A 16943-nucleotide genomic window follows, 5' to 3' on the forward strand; every position below is an offset into this window, starting at 1 on the left:
CTATAAACATATTTCTTTAATGAATGAATAGATTGGTTGACTCAAATAATCATAATGTGATTTAACCTCTAGGATGGGCTAACAAACATTTCCCCGAAAGTTCAGATAATCAACACTTCGTAGATAGCGCTATTGCAATGATTCACTGTGCCGTTGTGGTATAAAAGTAGCTGTGGGTAGTCTATAAGCTTGTGGTCCTGGCTGCATCCCAAAAACATCATTAACAAAACCGGCCTAGGTTTTGCTGCAAGAGTTTAGCTTGTTGACCTGTAATTTAGGCTGTTGAGTTTTTATGAAATTCCATGTGAAGGATATTCTTCTGGATCATTTTCCCAACTTTAATCAAATTAAAGATGTCCCTCTTACTAAATGGTACATTTAGCCGCTGTCTTTATACTAATTGCTGTCCCATTTTGGAGACTTTCATGGTTTCTTCCTAAAACCAAAGTGACTTCTTTGCTCTTATTTTTTTTTTTACCCTAAAAGACCACAACTAGTGGTTTACCCAAATAAAGAATACACATTTTCAGGCCACTAAATGCTTTTTTTTCAGATAGTGAGGTAGCCACTGCCCACAAATGGTCTACATCCTAGTACACTAAAGTAGATGAAAATTCATTTTCAGAAACGTTGTTAGTCATGAAAGACTGTTTCTTCCCATCTCTAGGGTTAAGAATCGCACTTCTCCAGCCCAGGGCTAAATGGATTGCTTTGCCTAATGAAATAGGCTTTTGCGTTAAGGTCAGTTCAAAGCAGATGTTGTCAGAACTGTGAGGTCCTGGTCTTTTCTAGTCCTTATGGCCAGCAGGGTCCCAGAGAGGGACTAATGCACTGTCCCGATGCCAAAGGAAAGAGTTTGGAGTACATCACAGATCAAAAATGAACATTTAATGGATGTGCGGAAAAGGCTGTAGCATTGAAGTTATTGGCTCTGCTCTTACTGCAGCTCACCTCAATCTATTCTGACTAACATACAAGAGATAACCTTTCCTCTCAAGTATGACTAAGAATCATTTTTTGCAAAGCTACTGTTGATGGGGAATAAATCTATTTTGTACTGACTTGATAAAGTTCCTAGTTAACAGCTGGCAATGATGTAACGGGATTAAAGTGAAACTATCAAGAAGCTCTAGATCATCGGGGACAAGACATATCTAATGGAAACAAGTTGAGTCAGCTTGAAATAGTTTGTAGTCTTTCCCAAGGCATAGGTTTACCGCTTTCTTAAAACCTCCAAGTGCCTGCTGCAACTGCTCAGAGTTCCTACATAGCACTGATTTGCTGTAGCCAAGTTTGGACTGACTCCTCATAAGCACAGTACTCAAGGGTGAGCTTCCTAGAGGCCTTTCCAGTCAGATAATCCCAACAAATGCCTTCCCACAACTTCCCTGAGCTTCCCCTTTCCACCTCCGACATCTGCCTTAATACTGGCTTGAGCTGTAGCCCGTAGCCTTGGTCATCAAGGTTTCTGAGGTCAGTACTTGGATTTATCTCTTTGTACCCTCAACTCTTAACACATTGGTTAGAGTGAAGCATGTTCTCACCATACATTGACCAAGTCTTGTAACTGCACATGAATTTCTGCACCTAGAAGTGTCCATTGAGTTAAAAATTTAACAAGTAGGCCAGGTGGTGGCAGCGCACACCTTTAATACCAGCATTTGGGTGGCAGAGGCAGGCAGATCTTTGTAAGTTCGATGCTAGTTCCAGGACAGCTAGGACTGTTACACAAAGAAAACCCTTCTCGAAAAAAAAAAATGTAGCAAACAACTGAGCTTTAGATTTGCTTCAGATGGATGAGCTTGTCAATCCTTCCAAATATTAACTCAAGTGAATAACGAAGAGAATTCATATGGAGGACGAACTGAGGAAAACAGGCTTAAGGAGCCAGAAGACCTCATCAATGATATTAACAAGTTCTCCCCTGACAAGGTGTTTCTAATAAGCAACTAAGCTTCCACGTGTGTTCGGGTTTCATTTTTTTAAGCTAATAATTTAAGGAAGTTTCCCTCCTAAAATGCAATAGTGGTGTGACACTTGCTTCAGGGAAGATGTGGTTAAGGTCCATCTCAGGAAGAGAGAGTCAGGGTCTGTGAGTTGCCAATGCTAATAGCCATAGCACAGGCGATATCCTCTCCCCAAACCTGCTGCCTCTGCATCCCTGCCCTTCCCCTTCTCGTCCTCACCCTGGCTCCATTACACATTATTCCTTTCTTGTAGGCGGATGGCAGAGGGAGAGGTAATTCATGTGCCATCTTTAGATCATGCGCAGAATGTGCCTCCCTTCAAGGTGAACACTGCTAAGTCAAACCCTTTCCCTGAACTGCACAAACCGGATCCACAGCCTGAAAAAGCAGTACACAAATAGTAACAGAGAGTGAGCCAATGACAAGGAGTTACCGCCAGATTCTGCTTTTCTTTATTTGCTTATCTTCTAAGTAGATTTTTGAATCAGTTTAAAAACACACATGAGACTTTGCACAGTAGGGACACTGTGGTGAACTATTTTTTTTTTGATCACTAACACAATTTCTTTACAGAAATAAGCGATGAAGTTGGTTTAACTTATTTTGATACATAAACACACATTTAAGCAGACGTTTTAATCCTATTTTACTTTTTTTTTTTTTTTTTTTTTTTACTTTTTTACTCGTTTTAACCAAAGTAGTACTGTTCCCACTTCCAGCATTTCACATAGAGCCATCACTTAAGAAGTACTCTGAATTCAGCTTCACTCTCCCCGGGAGTCTAGAAGCTTCTCTGCCTCATCAGGACTTTATAACAAGAGAATCACAATATCATGCGATAAATAAATAAACAAACTCAGTAAAAGGAACTTGACCAAGGTGTGTGTTTTAGTCATAGGCGAATGTCTATTGCCCATTAGCATCTGTATCTAATGTGAACGAATCTACAGTGCTTTCCTCAGTCCCCGTGCCTCTAAGGAGCTTAAGAGGAGGACTATGTTGACTGTGAGGCTTCCCGGAACTCAAGGACAAAGTTGATCATTTTATTCAAAGGAAAAATAAAATCATGGACTCATCACAATTTCCAAGGTCTATTTCCTTTTGTGTTAATTGGGCCAAATGTACGCCTGCAAGCTTTTGTATGACCTCTCATCCCTTTTTCCTGGGACCAATCACAAAATAACTGTCTGTCATATAATCCTTCCCGAAAAAAAAATTTTATGTTCATACAAGTCATCATGTTTAATCATGAATCATGATAAGACCACAGAACCCCACAGATGAAGAGATAATGATATGTTTGCTCCTCTCGGTTTATTAACTTATGACATAACTTCACTGTAATGACTATGAGTTGTCTTTCATAAAAACATGATGGCATATATTTATATAAATATATTAAACAATGTATGTATAGAGGGGTGAGAAAGAAAACCCAACAGTACCCAGCTCATATAGTCATCTTAAAACTGTTTCTAGTCTGCATCTTTTGCATACATATCTGTCATTTTGAAGATTGAAGGAAACAGCTGAGTATAGAGATTATATTTGATATTAGTCTGTAATGGAAAGGGTTGGAAGGTAGCCACTTGGGTCATTCTGGATGCTCAGCAGCTCAGACCTGGAGGCTGCTTGTTCGTTTCCTGGCAGCTCAGACCTGAAATAATCACACAGAAACTATATTATTTAAATCACTGCTTGGCCTCTTAGCTCTAGCTTCTTATTGATTAATTCTTACAAGTTAATTTAACCCACCTCCATTAATCTGTGTACTGCCACGTGGCAGTGGCTTACTGGGTTCTGGCATCTGTCTCTGGCGGGGCTACATGGCTTCTCCTTGACTCTGCCCCCTTTCTCCCAGTATTCAGTTTAGTTTTTCCCATCTACCTAAGTTCTGCCCTATCAGCAGGGCAAGGCAGTTCCTTTATTCAACTATGGTATTCACAGCATTTAGAGGGGAATCCCACATCAGGACAGTCTGTTCTTGTGACTTTATCAAAGTGTTGAGACTTTAGTTTCAGTGACTCTATAATATATGTTCTTTAATTTTTCTATTGTAGTGGTCTGGGGTCTTCGGAGATTTGCTCCAAGATTCTCATGGTTAAGAAGGCTAAAGTGAGCAAACACGCCTAGTGGCATTGCACACATCATATATAAAAATTAAAACAAGTACATATATAATATACAACCTACATATAAACATTATAGAATGGCAATACATTTTTTTAAAATTATACATAAAATATGTGTATATAATTTTATAAGTTTTCCAGTAACCCAGAGACCCAGGATGCAAGAAAATCAAATACATTATTTACCATGGAATCTGGTAAAAAATATTAAACTGGCCGGGTGGTGGTGGCACATGCCTTTAATTCCAGCACTCAGGAGGCAGAGGCAGGCGGATCTCTGTGAGTTTGAGACCAGCCTGGTCTACAAGAGCTAGTTCCAGGACAGGCTCCAAAGCCACAGAGAAACACTGTCTCAAAAAAACCAAAAAAAAAAAAAAGAAAAGAAAAGAAATAAGAAAAAAAATATTAAATTGAAAAATTAAAAAAATTTTGAATCACCACAAGCTCTGAATTAAAGACAGGGAAATGAGAAACAGGTTCAGAAATCATTGTTAGATATTATTAATGAGCATTTTGAGGGCACGGGACAGGGAGAAGAAACGTTACCATGAAAAATTATGCAAGGCAACCATAAGCACCATATAAAATCTCATTTGTTTGGAATGATGGGCAATAATAAAAATTAGGAAAACATGCAAGATCCCAATAGGGTTCATGATTTAATAAATGCATAATATAACATATAATATTTTTTAAGTTATTCATTTGCTTCCTAGATATAAATTAATTTTTGAATTGATTTATAAGCCAAAATAAAAGCACAGATTATGTTAATGCATGTGAGACAGATGCTCTAAATATCCCAGTTTGCAGATTCCATGCATCATGAAGTACGTGAGTTATGAACACCCACATACGGAACAACCCTTCACACCCGACTTAAAACCATAACTAGGCTACAGAAGCAAACAGGAAGGTTCTTGACAGTGGGCATTACAGGAAGAACGACAAGATTCAATGCAAGTGCCTAGTCTTCATGATGCTGATGTTGCCAAGCTATCGGTAGAGAGTAATCCTGAAGAAGATTGTTGAAAACCTGAGACTTAGACCTTAGGCACATGCCCTGTGTCTGGGACCTTGGGATGAGCAGAGTCCGGTCACTGGAGAGAGACCATATTTCCCATCAAGTAACTTCACTGAAGCCCTCTGCAGTGCTCACTTCATCCTGGCTGCTCCTGCATTACCTTTTAGAGAGTATGAATTTTCTATAATGTGAGTGCTTCACACACAACCGACAAGATGGCCAGGTTCCTAGGGGGCAGGTTCCACTCTCTTGATACTGTCCCTGGTGTGGCTCATTCAAGACTATGGAAAACGCATCCCTAGCTATTCCTGGAATGTGGCAGAAGAAATCAGAGGAGAGAGTCAAGAGAGAAATGAAGTAATCTCTCTACCTTGATCCACAAAGATGGAGAGAGAAATCAGTTGGACACCATGCTAGCCTTGAAATGACTTTGGTGAGAGAAAGCTCTCTGATGAGGATGTGGCTGTTGGTGACTTGAAGCAGAAGGTTTAGGGGGAGAAAAGAAGAGGCCAAATATGGGCTAGTGATATTTCAGATGAAGAAAAAGAAGAATCTTTACAAAAGAGGATTTAAATGGTGCCTTAAAACTCAAATTCAGGAGGAAGTTGATTTCTTCAAACACTACATTTTTTTTTTAACAGATGTTATTAGCATTCGCACAGTGAACACAGAAAATGGCAATGTACAACTTCATGCTTATTCTCAGGGGCCCTCTCTCTGTGATGTGGTCCAAGGCCATGGGAACTTCTAGAGGTGGCTATTGCCTTTATTGAGGCGTGGATGGCAACTGGTTGAAATCATGAGAGAAAGCTAAGTAAGCGTCTGTTAATTTACCAAAGAGAGAAATCTTAGAGAACAGAGACTCAGTGGTACTAACTAAACATTTGCTTGCCTAAGCTGAGACTCTAGCCCCACCAAAAAGATAAAAGGACCATGGAACAGGAAGGAAATTCCGCTGATGCTCTAAGGGACCTACAAAAGCAGCAAGTTTATCTTGATTTGTGATTTTTCCAGTCTCCAGCAGCAGAAAGAACATAAAGTGTCTGGCTTGAGTTTTATGAGTGTTTCTCACACGTTCTCTTTCTCCGTTGCACCCATACCCTCTTTCTTCCTTATAACTGAACACTTCCCCAAATGTGAAGATAGAGAGAGTTCCTACATCTCACTTCTCAGTTCTCAGCAAACAGTATTTCTTACAAACAGATGTCTACTGTCTATGAGGTTAGGGTTAAACAAATTTTCATGGGGTGTACTTAACACACTAGGACATCATCCCACAACACAGGTGGAGAGCAACACGGGCCATCCTTCAGACTGGTGAGAAGTGAGTCCCTGGGAAAGGGCTAGTCCTGTTCACAGTATCTCCAAGAGTGAAAGCAGTACCCAAGAGCTGTTTGTAAGACTCACTAATACTCATCAAGGCCACGGCGGATCTCCACATAACTGCGGCGCTCTGTGAGTCAACTCACACAAAGCTGGGACTGACTAATACTTAACTAGACATAAACTCTCAAAAATTGTTAGATCAGTCAAGTAATGATCTCCAGAATGTGGGGAGTTCAAATAAGCCTCAACCCCACGAAAATCATGAAGTTAGGTTTTCTTTTGAAGTAGAAGGTCTGAAGACAGTGGAATTATTCCCCAACCATTGGGCGTCAATTTTAGATGACTAATGTTGTCCAGACAGGTTCACTTACTCTCTCTCTCTCTCTCTCTCTCTCTCTCTCTCTCTCTCTCTCTCTGTGTGTGTGTGTGTGTGTGTGTGTGTGTGTGTGTTTATGTGTGATAATTTATGTACATGAGACTGGGGCCACAGAAGCCGGAAGAGAATGTTGAATCCCTTGAAGCTGTAGTTATGGGTGGTTGGGCGCTGCCTGTCACAAGTGCCTGAAACCCAGCTCAGTATGTGAGTGCAGTATGAGATTATATCTATTCAGACAATTCTAGAACCTTCCTCCTTTGGTTTTCTTTTTGCTTTGTTTTGTTTTGCTTTGTTGCTAAAAACTACCTAAAGACATCTATCTGAATAACAGATTTTTAAAGATACTTGCTGAAGAAATTTTAAAAATATGAGAAATATAGTAAATCCAGAAGGAAAAAAGAAAGGTGACTTTTGAATAAACAAATGTAAGACATACTTTATTTCTTAATAGAAAGATAGCAGAATATAAAAAAAATATGTTTCTGAAATGTTAAGAAGATATACCTGCCTATCTGAATGATATGTTCACAAAAAACTATGCCTTAGAAGTATAGCCAGACTTGGTGGTGTATGCTTTTCAGCTCAGAATTTAGGAAGCAGAGGCAGGAGGATCTCTGTGAGTTCAAGGTCAGCCTCATCTACTTACTGTGTTCCTGAACAGCAGGACTCCATAGAAAGATATGCTGTCTCAAAACAAAAAACATAACAAAAAAATTTTTAAAAATAAAGAAGTAGTAGCAACTGTTAGGCATTAATTTCTTAATTAATTAACATTTTTCCTTTCCCCTGGTACATGGGAGTGCTAGAATAAGTATTTTTTTATTACAAATAGAAATTCAGCAATGTGGAATGAAAGGTCAAATATCCAGAAAGAGCTCACAAGTCCAGCTACACAAACTGACATTTGCTTCAAGAATCCTGTTTTCAGCTGGGCGGTGGTGGCGGTGGTGGCGCATGCCTTTAATCCCAGTACTAAAGAGGCAGAGGCAGGTGAATTGAATCTCTGTGAGTTAGAGGCCAGCCTGTTCTACAAGAGCTAGTTCCAGGACAGAAAAACAAAACAAAAAAAGAACCCTGTTCCTATCTTTAGTGGAGACTAAATAGACATCATTAAGAAGTTTACATGTAAAGACAATAAAATCGTATACATCTTGGCCAACAGTAATCTACATAAACATAGTCTGGATAGCTCTTCAGCGATGGAAACCTCGGCTGGCAACTATTGAAGAGTGGACCAAAGTGAAAGAAATAAATGTGCTGAGGAACGACAACCATGGGATACTGCCTCATAATTAAAATGAGCCTAGGAGGTAAAAGCAAGCAGGTTTTGGGGCCTTTTAGGAGAAAGGGATTAGCTAGGAGGAGGGGAACTCCCCAGTTCTTGCTAAGCAGTGGTTGTGACATCTTTACTGGTGAGTGCAGAACCTCAAGGAGGGGCATCCTGCTGTTTTACCGGACTTTCTGCATTAATGCCACTGAGAATTTGCTTTAAGCCACTTCTGTTCATGCTTACCTCATGGAAATTAGGTATAAATCATCTGACTGGAAGTCTGAGCTACAAGTGTGAAATTCTGGCATTTAAAGACTGTATTTCTAACTTGACCATAGAAGCTTCTAAGAGGATTCCCAACAGAAGCCAAATGCCCTAGAATCAACACAAGATGGAAAAATTACTTTGCACAGCTAACTTTAAAGAGGAAAGAGGGAAGAAGGGAAGAAAGAAAACAAGGAAGGGAGGAAGAGGGAAGGAGGGAGGGCGGGTGGGCGGGTGGGCGGGAGGGAGGGAGGATTAAGAGATAGAAGTTAAAACTGAGAGTGGACATGGAGTTAGATAGATTGATGACCAGAATGTAGCTGAAGATAAATAAACTTATCTCAAACACGGTTTGTGAATTTTATACTTTTTTTTTTAAAAGATATCTTCATTTAACAAAACCTGAACATAAACCAACTCACCTGAAAAGCCTTCGGTGACTTTAATGTTTTATGCATCTACATACTCTCTTCATTTCAATACAAATGACTCAAAGGGTGGAAAGAAATGGGATGCCTACAAACCTGTCCAGAAAATTCCAGCCTCTTCTGCATTCACTTTAGTCCGTTTCCCTTCGAATGACAGACCTGCAGATCTATATTTTATCTGCCCAAAGAGCCACCCCTTCCCTTTTCTGTTAATGGATAGCGAGTTGGAAATGCCTCTCTGGCAAGGCTAGATAAACTTAAAAAAAAAAAATCAAGACTCAGACAGCAGCAGGGGTCAGGCAGGGTCATGGCCAGCCCTCCCAGCCATGTGTCCCCTTAGCAGAGAGATTAGGACCTCGCTTGGCCAAGGGGCAGCAGAGGGCACTCCAGGCCAGAACAGGTTAAGTTGTGGTCACTTTATCTCTTGTTGTTGACGCAAAGTCCTGAGGCCAAGGCCCAGGGTTTCCTGCAGAAATGTGTTTACAAGCAGGTCAAGGACTTGCAGAGAGATAGCCATTAGCAAAACAAGTTTTCTATTGACAACAGCAAAGAAAGGTGTGTTTGCCTGATGAATTATCACTTGCTTCTTAAAGTGGGAGAGAAAAGCTCATTCAAATCCCAAATCCTGGCTTTCTCACCCACCATGGAAATTTCTCAGGAGTGAGTGGCTGCTGGCTTTGTGCTCAGCCCCTTGCCATCTTCTCCAATGAGGCCTGACCTGTGATGACCTCTTCCACCCTGTGCCAAAGTCTATTTAGTCCTTATTCAGATAAAGAAATGTTTTTTTTCTCCAGAGTTACGAATGTCAAAAAGGGCGGAGTTAACTGGGTATATTTTAGGAAGACTTTAAAAGTGTTTGCTCCGAATAAATAAATCTGTGCAAATTCCATAATTTGAAAATCAGCCATAGCCTCTATGCTGATTAAATTTTATTTAGGTGAGTTCAGTTTTTTGCTTGTTTGTTTGTTTTTGTTTCTGTGAACTCTGGAGAAGAAAGAAGGGGTCCAAAGGGAAGAGAGGAAAGAAAATAAACGAATCAACAAACAAAAAAAAAAACATTCAGTAAAAACAAACAAAAAATAGTAAAACATGGTTATTAGAAACAAGAAGACTATCAAATGTAAGTGTTTAAGGGTTTTAATGCAGAAGCAGCTCAGTTTGAGAAACTGATGTCACTGGCATGGAAACGGAGGGAAACTGTCATCTCTGCGCATGTCCAGTCTTATGCTAAAGCAGGGCGCTTGTGTCTCCACTAACTGGGAGATCTGAACTTGGGAATCTGCACATGGGCATATGAGCTGTCTCGTTAGAAAGATACTTCTCAATTAGTTTCCTTTTCATCCCCCCTTTCTTTCGGCTTCCAGCCTTCTGTCGCACACCCACACAGACACACAGAGTCCCGCACTTGCGAAGGGTCAGAAAGGGTCCCGGCCATTTCTCTCCATAGAAGCCCTGACAATGTGGCATGTGCAGTCTCGACAATGACATGCCACTCAAAATCCCCCACTTCGGATTGTCCCTCCTTTTAAAGGAGACAGCCAATGTGAATGAAACACTTTTTTCCCCCTGGGTACGTCTGACTTGCTTTCATTAACCCAGATAGAAAGTGCCACTCAGAAGCTTCGGACAGTAGAATTCTTTCTTCTCTCAACTAGCAATTCATGTGACCCTCAAGAATAGTATTAACGCTCCGTGGCTTTCTATGTGTTGTATTTGTTTTATGCTCTCCCTGCTCCGCCAAGCATGCTTATAAAAATGGTACCCTGTACCATACAGACTTCACAGTAAAAGGACGTCCTCAATGGTTTCATCTTTAACATGCGTCTGTCACTCACTCAATTTGGAGAACTTTCTGCGGACTCCTTTCCAAGCTGTGAAAGATTAGCTTGATGTAGATAAGGCTATTCCCCAAACTCATTATCTATCTTCCAAATGCACCTTAAGGACTCCGTAATAAAGTCAAGGTTACACGAAGAGTATTTTACTGGAAATCAGCAAAAGACTGCTAATAAATTCGTGTTACAGGCAGGGTATTTTGTCCCTGCCTCTCACCCTGAAGAGATGAGCTTTCCTTTCTTTTTTCTTTTCGTTCTTTCTTTTTTCTTTTTCCTGACAGTTTCTTTAAACCATAAAGTCTTTCTTAACCATGCACCATCAGTTAATCAGGGGTCAGATAGAACAGAAATAGATTAAAACAAAACAAAACAAAACACAAGACCCTGCCCATTTGTCACCAAATGCAAGCTGTGCTGTAGACATCACAGAGATATCTTGGATGTCTATTTTACCCCCAAATCAAGACTCTCCACAACTTCTTGTTTCCTCTCTATTAGTGGAGGGGTGCTAAACACACACATACACACACACACACACACACACACACACACACACCTTTTCCTGAGAAATACGGTTCCCAGCTCTGACAGCTTTATTTGTGATGAAACAAAATTGCAGCCCGCATAATTCATGTAGCAGGTGCTTCTCCATGTCTAACGCAAAAGACAGCATCCTATTGCCTACTTAGTAGCTCAGTTTCTCCTTAACAACCACAATATGAATGTCCCATATTATCTATGTAACAATCATCTCCACCCCCACCAAACTCTTCCATTTCTCCTCCTTATTTACCAATTTCAGAATCTCACCGATATTTGGAACATGGCGTCATTACTTCATATTAGAAAAGCAGCAAGGACAGCTCCTCCCATAAGGTTTCTATGCTGTGGCGTTTTCACTAGCTTGATTTGGTCTCACGCAGGGAAGCTGGATGCAAACCTGCTTGTTGGCTGAGCAAGGCAGGCTACCATCCATTGATCTTTCTCACAACCTGAACCATGCTATTGTCATTTGCTGAGGCATTATGCTATTCCTCACCTTCCTCTGGTCTAAATCAGATTCAAATACAGTTTAGGTGAATCATCTGCCTTTATCGATAATATTGGCCTCTCTCTACAATCACAAGCTGCAGACGAGGAACAGTGGTAGTACTGGGATGGAGGAAAGGGGAGGTAATGCTATTCAGGGGCAGCACCCCGTTGGCTACTTGGGGAATATAACAGTAGGAGCCTTGAGAGCACAGTTCCACCTTCATCATGGGAGCAAATAATGCCTCACGGTCACAGTCATAGCCACACAGGGTCTTCTGCAATTGGGGAAAGAAAGAAGGGCATTCTAAAACATAAACTCTTCAAGTCATTTTCCTGCCCACTCTTCCCCAGCATGGATGCCGTAGTCCTGTTCTGAGGCAGGACGATCTTAGTCCTGGCCAGTGTGATTCATGTCACATGGAGTGAAGAGGTGGACAGCCCTGAAGCCCAAGGCCAAGGCGAGGGCTGCAAGCCTACGGGGTCTCCGAAGCAAGAAGTCCCTAGGGTGAGTGTCAGGGTGGCTGCTCCAGATGGTCCTGGCAGAACTAATCCTGAGACCTCAGGGACAATTAGTCTGGCCTGAGTCATTAATAATCCCCCTCCCCATTAAGGGATAGAGGGTGCAGATGACCCATAACTAAAAGCCCTTCAAATGTTTTTATGACCTACACATGCGAATCCCCCGAGCAGCCCATGAAGTAAAGGCCGTACCGCTGATGTTTTATACATTTTAAATTTAGAAAAAGCAAGTATTGTGTGTTTGAATTTCTATCTATCAACCTTCATGTGATCCCCATTTCCAGCACTCTTCTCTGCTGTGGAGTCCCTGGGAGAGTGAGGTTCGCACAGGAAAAATGTCTTTGAAAATCAGCCGTAATATCATTCTGATTTTATGACCCTGGATGCTTTGGCTTGCAGCTTCAGGCCTCGTGAGGCCCTGAGATCAACCCCAAGAACCATATTTTCACCCAGGTTCAGGACTGGCTCTGTGGCCTGTGAATGGATCAGCTAAGGAGAAATGGGATAGTGGTCCTGCCAAGGGGAAGTCAGCATCAGCCCCGAGTAAACACCCAGGTTCACAGTGCGCTACCCATTTTTAGGTTGTAGTAAATGGCAAAAATCATGAAAGACAATGGTACTTTGAACTTTTGTACAGCTTCCTTCTACTCTGTTTTCTTACCTGTGATTAGATCATATTACCTCATTATCAATAAATTATTGATATTAGAAGGTCTACTAAGAGAATAAAGTTAAAATGCTAAACAATTTTATTTAATAAATATCTATGACAGAAAATCTATCTCTAAAAATATAGTGACTCACTTTATCTTCCATATACATAGATTTAGCATGTATATGTGTATGACATAGATTCTGACACAATTATACATATGTAAAGATCTACATTCAAATTTGTTTCTAAGTTATGTGTTTTATATGTTTTGACCAAAGTTAATTTTTCTAAGATTTGTTTTATTAATTTTAATCATTTTTATGTTTGTGGGTGGAGTTTGTGCACATGCCTCTGATAGAGTCTCTCTCAGAGGAAGGAAGAGAGCGTAGATCCCCTGGAACTGGAGTTCCAGACAGATCTGAGACACCTGAAAAGAATGTTGGAAATGTAGGCCCTCTACAAGAGCAGCATGCTTCCTGAATGCCTGACCATCTCTCCAGCCCCAGTCCCAAATTTTTAAGGGTGCCTAAAAGTAGCCTCAATGAGTTCCCAATCACTGAATCTTCCTCAGGGAGATTTTGAGGGCTGCTGTGGCATCGAGTACCTCTGAGGTACTAACAAAGCTTGATTTCATCACAGCAGACTGCAGAAAGCTCAGGTCACCATCATTAATAAAGTACTGGGTGACTCCAACTCACATCACGCCATCTGTTTCTATGATTCTATATACATGCACATATGTGTTCATATTCATATATACACACATATATACATCTTTGTATACATTATTCAGTTGTATTTAGAGGTAAATACTGATTTTACCATCCATATTTGCTGGTTTTCTTTTAACTCAAAAGTTTAGGTTATGCCTTGTTTCTTCCCCTCTTAATTTATTTGATACCACAATTCTATGTTGTCCTCTTAAGCCTTTACTCATGCTTTCTATATGTACTTATGTCATAGTAAAGAGAATTGTTGTGATCAAACATGACGGTGTTATGTTCAATTAAAGGTTGGTTCAAAGGAATTATCATCTAAAGGCTGAAGAGATGGCCCAATGGTTAAAAGCACTTGCTGCTCTTCCAGAGGACCCCAGTTCAGTTCCCAAGACCCATGTTGGACAAATCCAGCTTCCAGATTTTCCCAGTCCTCTTCTGACATTTGTGGACAAACATATGCACAAGCACACACACATGCACACACATCACATATACACACACCTGTATACATACATGCATATAAATTTAGAGTGAAAGAATTTACCAATGCTAGAAATGATTGTACTTTTAAGTGAGATAATGTTTGCATTCACTAGGATGGAAAGAACTTACATGCATGTTCAGTTTAAAGATTTAGCTCCTTTGTATCTACCCAAGTAGCAACTACACAAACTACCATAGGGAGCCTTCCTACCACCCAGCAATCCACCAGATTCTTCTCAACTCTCAGATTCCAAGGACAGTTGTTTATGCTTATATCCCTAAGGTTTAGTATGCCCCCATCCACATTTCTCTATAAATAGTATGGGATTGATTGCACATACAAGGTGGTAAATAAACTACTGGTGAGAAATGAGAAAAAGGAAGGGAGTTTATTGGCTTCTCCACTGAAGAGGTCCCTTCCATCACTTTGAGTGGCATGGTATAGCAGAGCAGGTCATATCACGATGGACAAGACAGAGAGAAGAAGAAAAGAGCCAGGACAACATGTAATCCAAAGATGCATATGCCTACTGGCCCACCTCATAGAGCTCAGCCCTATCTCCTGTTTGTGGCCATCTCCTAATAGTGCCATCCTGTTATTAATTAAAACAATCGATCTATTCATTAGGTCAGAGTCCTCCAGATCTAATCATCTCTGGAAATGTCAGTACGGGAACATGTTACTAATCACCTATGTATTCCTCGGCTGCTCAAAACGACAGTGACGATTGACCATCACTAGTTTCAAATAGGCTATCATTTTTGCCCAAGTTTGTTAAGCATAATACACTCTTTAGGGGTGTTATCCTTGTTGCTCCATGCCTTTCCACTTCTTGGTACTGATTGTATGAATATGCCGTAAATGGAATACTTGTTCTTGCTTGCATTGGTTACTGGGTTTTCTCCAGCTACCATCTATGAAGATAAATGGTGTGAACATTTGCAAGTCTTAATCCAGGCATATGGATTGGAATGGATGGGCTCCAGGGTTGTTCAATGCTTACGATCATAGCAAGCCATCTAATATTTCCCCATGACTGTATCATTTGTCAGGTCCACTGCCAGTGTGTGTTCCATGGGTTTGACGTGTCATATATATATATTTGATTTTCGAGACAGGGTTTCTCCGTAGATTTTTTTTTTTTTTTTGGTTCCTGTCCTGGAACTAGCTGGAACTAGACCAGGCTGGTCTCGAACTCACAGAGCATGATGCATACAGTCTGGTTTTGCTTTGGATGAATCCAGTGATATCTCACTATGCTTCAGTCTATGTTTGCTAAGTGTCTTCCTCATTTCAGAAGTTCTTGGTCAAACATCTGTTGCATCTTTTGCCCATGTCAATTAGGATCATTTTTTTCATTGATTTGTAAGATGTTTATTTTGACAGGGATAACAAGGCAGGTTTTTCTTGAATATATTGTGATTTGATGAGCAGAGATAATTAATTTTGAGAATTTTTCACATTCATTGATTTTATGATTATCAATTACTGAGTCTTTTGAAAAAAATCTTTTAGGACAATGTGAGGATATTGTACTGTTTTTACATTTATTATTTTTTGAGAATTCATATGTGAGGTTTATATTTCTATTATTTATATTATGTCATTCCCCTGCTCTGTCACATGTCCCACACTTCCCCCCAACTTCATGACGCCTTGAGTGATTATTGTTAAGTAATATATATATTATACAAATGATAATGATTTTTATTATACATGATATATATCATATATATATATATATACACACAAAAAGATGGACTGCTGAGTCCATTTAGTGTGGTCATATATGTATTTAGGACTGGCCACTTGGGACAGAATAGCATATCAGAGGGCTCATGCCCAGAGAAGACGGATTCACTCTCTCCTTGCAGACATTAGTTGACTATAACTCTTTATCTAGCAGAGAGACCTTGTGAGACTTCCCCCATCCGCACTGAGAAGTCAACATTTTCTTCTAGAAGCTTTATACTTGTGGGTTCACTGGAGCACTATGTGAAGTTGATTTCCCTGTATGGTTCAACAGAGAGATTCAACTTGTTTCTCATATTATTAATTAATTGCTCTACGAAATAGTAACCCAATAAATCCCCTTCCTTTATTGAAATCAATCAGAACCCCACAACCTGCCGATATCGGTACCTGTGTGTATGTATTCCATTGGGTTTGGGTTAGCCATGTCTGCTCCAAGAGGAAGTCAAACATTTGATTGCTGTGGCTTTAGAAATCTTTGAATCAGATACAACAATCGTCCCACGTTATCTTTTGACAAACACTGACTACCCCCTACCTTTGCATGTGTATGTCCGTTCTGGAATCAGCTTGTCAATTTCCACGGCTCACAGTCCTAAGGTTTGTAATGCTATTGTACTGACATTATAGATCAGTTTGCTGGGGGATAATTGGCCTCTTAACAATATCAAGCCTTCCAATCCATGGTTAGGATAGATTCCTTTGGCGTGCTAGCTTTCATTTCTCTCATCAGCAGTCAGTACACAGATTTTACAAAGGTTGTTGAATTTATCCTCAAATATTCTCTGTTTTGGGTGATACAGAAAATGCAATGTTCTTATCGTTTCACTTTTAGATGCTTTTTGCTAAAAAAAAAAAAAACCTGCAACACAGCTGCAATGTACGTGTGTCTTGTTTCTGTTGAGCTATTGCTGAGATCGTTTTTTTGCCCCAGATTCTTATCTGTGCACTAGAGAGCTGTCTGGATGCTGCACTGCACCGAGAAGGCTGGGGACTCTGCTGCAGCCACTCTGACTCTTAGCTTTGCACTTGTGATAGCAATAGCTACAACCTCTAGGGAAAAACTTCAAATTGTTCCTGATATGTGAACGTTTCATTCAAAATTTTGTTAATTTTTATATGTATTTTATCTGATTAATAGTTTTTCTATTACAAATTTC

General features: G+C 40.2%; 1 long non-coding RNA gene across 1 annotated transcript; it reads right to left on the minus strand.

The window, feature by feature from the left end:
* Positions 1 to 3262: 3262 nt before the first annotated feature.
* On the minus strand, positions 3263 to 8924 carry LOC121452671. The gene is made up of 2 exons (XR_005974906.1): positions 8884 to 8924; positions 3263 to 3624 (listed from the first exon to the last, which is right to left on the minus strand). It is a non-coding gene; the product is annotated as an uncharacterized LOC121452671 (long non-coding RNA).
* Between the last annotated feature and the right edge of the window lie 8019 nt (positions 8925 to 16943).

The sequence above is a fragment of the Microtus oregoni genome, unplaced genomic scaffold (assembly GCF_018167655.1).
Source record: "Microtus oregoni isolate MIOR12 unplaced genomic scaffold, Mior012 000000F_ref0000247, whole genome shotgun sequence".
Lineage (NCBI taxonomy): Eukaryota > Metazoa > Chordata > Mammalia > Rodentia > Cricetidae > Microtus > Microtus oregoni.